This window comes from Dendropsophus ebraccatus, chromosome 4, assembly GCF_027789765.1.
Source record: "Dendropsophus ebraccatus isolate aDenEbr1 chromosome 4, aDenEbr1.pat, whole genome shotgun sequence".
Lineage (NCBI taxonomy): Eukaryota > Metazoa > Chordata > Amphibia > Anura > Hylidae > Dendropsophus > Dendropsophus ebraccatus.
Genome location: NC_091457.1, coordinates 54,733,293 through 54,739,292, shown reverse-complemented (window position 1 = coordinate 54,739,292; position 6,000 = coordinate 54,733,293). Strand labels below are relative to the sequence as shown.

The 6,000-nt window shown below is 47.6% G+C and overlaps 1 protein-coding gene across 2 annotated transcripts in view; it reads left to right on the top strand.

The window, feature by feature from the left end:
- The first annotated feature begins 565 nt into the window (after window positions 1–565).
- FAR1 (fatty acyl-CoA reductase 1) overlaps window positions 566–6,000 on the top strand; it is a 52,941-nt gene continuing 47,506 nt past the window's right edge. For both annotated transcript variants that reach the window (XM_069965814.1, XM_069965813.1), the window contains exon 1: window positions 566–671. The gene's annotated coding sequence lies outside the window, so the exon portion shown is untranslated. The remainder of the gene's footprint in view (window positions 672–6,000) is intronic.

Genomic DNA, 6,000 nt, shown 5'->3' with positions numbered 1-6,000 from the left:
CATTGTGCCCCCTGGGCAGGTCCTGGCTATAAGACACACCTGTTCCTCACCCCACACTACACAGCTCACAGCTTTCAGTTCTCCTATCATAACCACATGTTGGTATTTCCCAGAATCCCCCGCGTTGCTCGGTGACATCAGCGCTTCCCGGCATCCTTCTCGTCTCCCCAGCAGCACAGCCTCATATCACCCACAGGCGCCTTCTTGCGTTACACTCATCACTGACGCTATACTGATCCTGCTCTGTGATTGCTCCTGATGCGCATTAATGGTTACTAAGGCAACCGTCCCATGATCCTTTACTTTCCCACAGCCTCTCTCTTCTCTCCTTTGGCATTAACCCTTGTAGTTAGTCATCCCCTCAGCTCTTCGCCTCCGTGCTGCTTCTTCATTCCTCACTATCCGCCCTTTACCCGTCATCCTCAGCTCAGTCTCCCACCCGGTCCCCCGGTGACGGTTGGGTGGGGTCCCCTCCTTCAGTTACTAGAAGCGCATCCAATCACAGGGCGGGGTTTACTTGCCTGTTCCGTGACGTACGTAGCATTCAGCCAATCGTGTTAGGGATAGGCGTGGTTGCCGGTTGAGGGAGGGGAAGGGCAGCGCGGCCTGATAGCTAGTGTGTCAGTTAGGGAGAAGCGAGAAGAGCGAGTGCTGCTGCCGCCGGTGCTGAGGTGCGTGGTGGTCGGGAGTGTGGGGACTGGGGCAGGCATGGCTGGGCGGGAGCCGCTCGGGTGACATCATAGAGCCCTGGGGTCAGTGCCCTCTGTCATGTCTTCTCACCCACCGTGCAGACAGCGGGCTCCATCCGGCCTGGCACACCTCATGCCCCCATGTTACCGTCAGCCTTCCCCAGGGGTCACTTCTCCTCCCTCTCTTCAAGACTTTCTTGCCTGTCTTGTCCACACCCTACTTTACTTCTTACTCCTTCCCTGCCCCCAGCTGTGGGGGTGACCCCTTAAAGGGCAGCTCCATCCACAGTGACACCTCAGTATCTCCCTTAGATGCCACCTCTGGCTTGTAATGGTTGTGCCCAGAGGTCTTGGCAGTATATCTGCTCCTATGTAGTCACCCTGTGGTCATGAGGAAGACTACCTGACTCTATCTTAGATGAATATTACCATGTCATATGATTGCCAATGATCAAGGTGTCTGACCTCTGGGACCCCCACTGATCATGAGAGCTAAGGGAGTGCCCTACAGGTGTAGCAGGGGTCCCCTCCCCAGTGCTCCCCTGCACAGTAGTGCCCCCAGCAGTCTGACCTCCGCACTGCCACCTATTCTGAGAATGACGGGGTTATAGTGTGGAGGTCAGACCCCACCAGATATAAAGTGATGGTGTACCCCTTTAATCAATGGGGGCAAATTGAAAAACTGCAACTATAGAAAAGCACCAAACTCCATAAGAACAACTTGCCCCCCTCCCCAATGTGGATGCAAAATGTTCTGCTAAAGAATTGCTGGTCACCTATGGCGCCGCTTATCTCCCCAGATCAGACAGGTGATGATCGTATTCATCGTGCATGGCCCTGACTGCCTGCTTGCATGTAGGGTTTCCAGTTTTGCTAGGATATTGCTGACCTTTAGAGATGAGCGAGCATGCTGGGATTCATCCAAACTCGAATGTGCCGCATTTGATTACCAGTGGCTGAAGAAGCTGGATGCAGCCCTAGGGAGTCCTGGAAAACAAGGATACAGTCTATGGTGTGCTTGAGGGTCGCTCATTTCTACTAATCTCTGGGACCCTCACAGATTGGTAGACTAAAGTGGTTAGAGCGCTATATTTTCCTTGCACATTTGCGTGTAGACCACTTAAGCTGCAGCTGTGTCTCATGGTGCCATCAGTAAGGTTCCCTTGGGGGGGTACCCTACATAAGAGATGTTCTAGCTATAATTATATGGGAAGACCCTCTTTAATAAATGGGAAGAGGGGATTGAAATACTGAAGCCAAAGAAATCCACCCAAATAGTCTTGAGACCTACTGTATGGCTCTAAGTGAGGGGTATAATTTAATGGCTTATATGATAGGGGCTTTCAACCTCGGGTACCCCTCTTCCCCCAGTGGCTCATGTTGTGTAGAGCAAAAACATAGCTTTTATACTTTTACTTTTATACTTTCTTATTAAAAAAAGCAAAGCCCGTATTGGCACCTCTCGTATGGCCAGGACTGTGCACCCGGATGGAAGCATTTTCTGCCGCAGATTTGTCAGGCACCTGTCACGCGCCCTTATCTCTCAGGATCGGGAGGCTTTTATTCATGTGTCTCCTTGCAGGGTCCTAAAGGCCCTCCCACAGACGTGGAATTGTAGCAGGTCCCTAACTTGTCATTCTGCATGTGGTACTTCCAGCTTTGTAGGTCAGAACCACTCCTTCTCTCTGCCAGTCCCTCCAGGACTCTTCTCCTGTCATTCCTGTCAATCATGTTCTTGGCCCCGCCCTCTTTCTAGTTTCATAGCATTCCTTTCACTTCCTCCATCCATCTTCTGTCCTTCAGAGTCTTGTTTCCCGCTCACCTCCCCGCCACGTGTATCTCTTCTATAGCAGATATACTTGACCCTGAAGTTACAGTAATGGTGTGGAAACATCTTTGTTTCTTGCATATGGTTTTGCAATATCCTGGCTTTATTTTTCTTTTGAGGTAACATCAAGGCTGAAATCTGTCAGTCTCCAGCGGTTGTGTAGGTACTAGATGAGCATGCTGGGAGTTGTAGTGTCACAGCAGCCGTGTATGACTCATTGACAGTCCTGTGTTGGTTTCAGAGAGTCTTTTTCATGTGACAGGTCCTTCTGTTTGTCCTTGGGGTGTGTTTGTATTGGTGCTTACAGAGGATTATAAAGTATTCACATGATTTTATGGACCTACTTGGAGCTATGGTAAACTGCGTTATACGGCTGCCATAAACTCACTTTTATTGATTGGAGATGTCAAGCTGGAGTGTTGGGATTCAGTTCTCCGTGTGATTTCCTACCAGTGGCTCTCTAGCTGTTGAAAAACTACAAGTCCCAGCAGCTTTCCGCATGGGACATGGCCTCTTTCTAGGCATTTGGAGGCTCTTTTTCTCCAGTTTTGACCTGGGCTGTATCTGATATTACTGCTAAGCCCCATTTTAGTGTATAAGGTAAAGTTGCAGTACCTGGCATGGCCCATGAACAAGAGTGGTGCTGTTTAGGTGGAGGAGGGCAGATATGCTTTTTATTCTGGAAACATGAATTCAACTCCTCTTGGACGGAGTCAGGAAAACTGCACCACATGGAGGAATTGTTACTTAAAATTTCTGTGGCAGTTCCTACCAAATTCTTAAGGCTTTATTCACACCTTCCGTGAAGTTGTCTCTGTGCACAGGGACAAATTAATAGCCCATTGCTTTGTATTGGGCTGTTCACATGTTCAATGTTTTCACGGATCTTCAATCCGTTCCGTTTAAAAATAGGAAATGTCATAACTCTGAACGGAAGCACGGATCTGATTCTACATAGAAATCAATGAGATCCGTGTTTTTCATGGCTGTACACGGATGTGACATCCGTGTTCGTCCGTGAAAAACACAGATGTGATGTAATCAATGTAACTTAAAATGCTTTAAAACAGATCCGTGAAAAAAACAAACACTGATGCAAAACAGATGAAAAACGGACTGTTTTGCACGGGTCACAGGGGTGGCTAGCAGACCACAATCACGGACCAGGAAAAACACTGAACGTGTGAATGCAGCCTAAAAGGTGTTATCCCAATGTTGTAAGTTATCGTGTGTATAGGTGGTGAATTATAAGCACGTCCCAAACTGCAGAAAGATAGCTGTTAGGTCAAGAAGACACATGGTACCTTTCATATATCTGACACTGCTGCCGCAGTATAGAGAAGTGCTTTTATTCTCTGGTAGAAAGAGTCAGAGGCTTTCCTGTGCTCCTGAATAGCTGCAAGATGTAACACCTCCTTTCTCTCCCACCTCCCTGTTTGAATGGCACCTGGAAGCTGAGTCCCAAGCAGTCTCTAGTATGGCAGGGTGGCGTGTGGTGCTGTTACATCTTTGACTTTGTACCACACAATAAAAGCATTTTTTGGGAAGCACAGACTGATAAATGAAAGGTACCATGTGCCTCATTGATCTAACAGTGACAGCAGTTTGGTACATGAATTACAGCTGACAGCTTCCCTTCAGTATACCTGTCACTACATCTGCTGCCGATCAGTGGTGAATTTCTCTTATGATCTGGAAGTTCGGGTATGCGTGAGAAAGAACCACCCAATGCCGAAAGTGCTTGTGACCTTTCTGGCAGGTGTAGTGACAGGTATGCTTTGCAGCTTTTTTTTTTTCTTCCTCCCAGAAACAGCACCAATCTATTTCACAGGCTACATTTGGTATTGCACCCTGATGCACTTAAACTGTGAGATTCGGTGCAGTTTTGAGTGGTGCTATTTCTGGAAGCCACATTAATTGAAGTCTATGTCTGGTGAGCAGTTACACTCATAATCACTGTGCGTAGCTGTGCTCCAGATCTGTACAGGATCACTGGGTTTATATTGAAAACACACATTTATGTGACCGATCCACTGACTGGGCGGCCTGGGATTGGTAGAAGCCTGTGGCTGATGTCTGACATACCATACTCCACCCTTTGTAGGAGAAAGTCCTGTCTTATATCAGCATTCAGCAGTCACTCCTTCCTTATTCGGCTGTCACGCTGACAGTGTGTCGCTTCCTGTAGCTGTGTAAGAAATGTACATAGTAATACTTGTAGTATTGTAGTATAAGAAGAGACCTCATTCATTAACCTGCAACATCTTAAAATCTGCAGATGTGGCTTCCTTGCAGCACATCAGGGTGGCGGCAACTATTGGGCTTGTGAACAAACTCAGGTTGCCTCAAGTAGCTTTTTCCTGCAATAGAGGTGTTGGAGAGTGACCAAGCAGCAGACGGTCTATCTTGACACGGTGCCCACTCCTCTGTCTCACTGTGTTGTAGCCAAAGTCATGATGGACCAGAACTCGAGGTGTCGCAAGAGCGCGTAACTTATACAGTACAAAGGTGGTGGGGCTTCAGCTGTAGCACCCACTGGCCGTACATAAAGGAATGAAAGTGAGCAACGTCCATATAATACTGTATATGGGCGTATTTACCATCAAGGTGTCTGGAGATACTCCTGTGGCCCCCATTGGGACCTAAAGGGTTCTAGTTTGTAAAAATTGATGGCCTATCCGCAACATAGAAGTGACAGGCTTCATATTTCACACCTGTTTCTATTGCATGGGAACGTGGAGCAGCAGAAATGCATAAAATGTGGAGCATATTCCCGAAGATCATGAACATGGCTGTGTGGTGGGCACCATAGCAGTTATTCTGGTGGCATACTGTGCCATGCTGGGCTTGTAGCTCTTTAGTGAAATGACTTGAGATGTCTTCTCACATTCCCTGATTATGTATATTTGGGGTGCCCCTTTAACCTCCTGTTCCCCGGGCTCTGGCAGCAGGTCAGCGTGGCCCTGGGAGGGCAGAGCTCTCAGACATTTGTGCTGCTCTGTCATTCTCTCTTTGCTGTAGATGCTACATTAATTTAATTCTTGCTGACTTTGCCATGTTTTTGTCTCTGGTTGTATCATCCCCTGATATTCACAGCATAATCCTTGGCAAGGGCTCTTGTTATCTGTGTTTGTACAGACTCGGGCGATGGATTGCTTTATCCTGACAATAAAAAGACAGCTGCCAGCATGTCAACTCTGTAAAGGGTAGATACATCTCTGCAACCATTTTATTTTCTTACTGCACCAGTTCCCGTAAAGTGAGGCAACTTTTCAAACAGTACTGATAAAACCTGCGTATCATGTTGTGTATACAGCTCCTGTGCAGGCCTATGTCTCCGTGGTTACACGCTACACACAGACACCTGCCTAGTCCCATCCTACTCTCATGTCTGTAGGTTAGTAAAAGAAAAGGGAGCGGAGCATTGCGTGACAGGGCAGGATCACAGGATTTGGTTGTAATCAACAAGGGCTGTATACACAA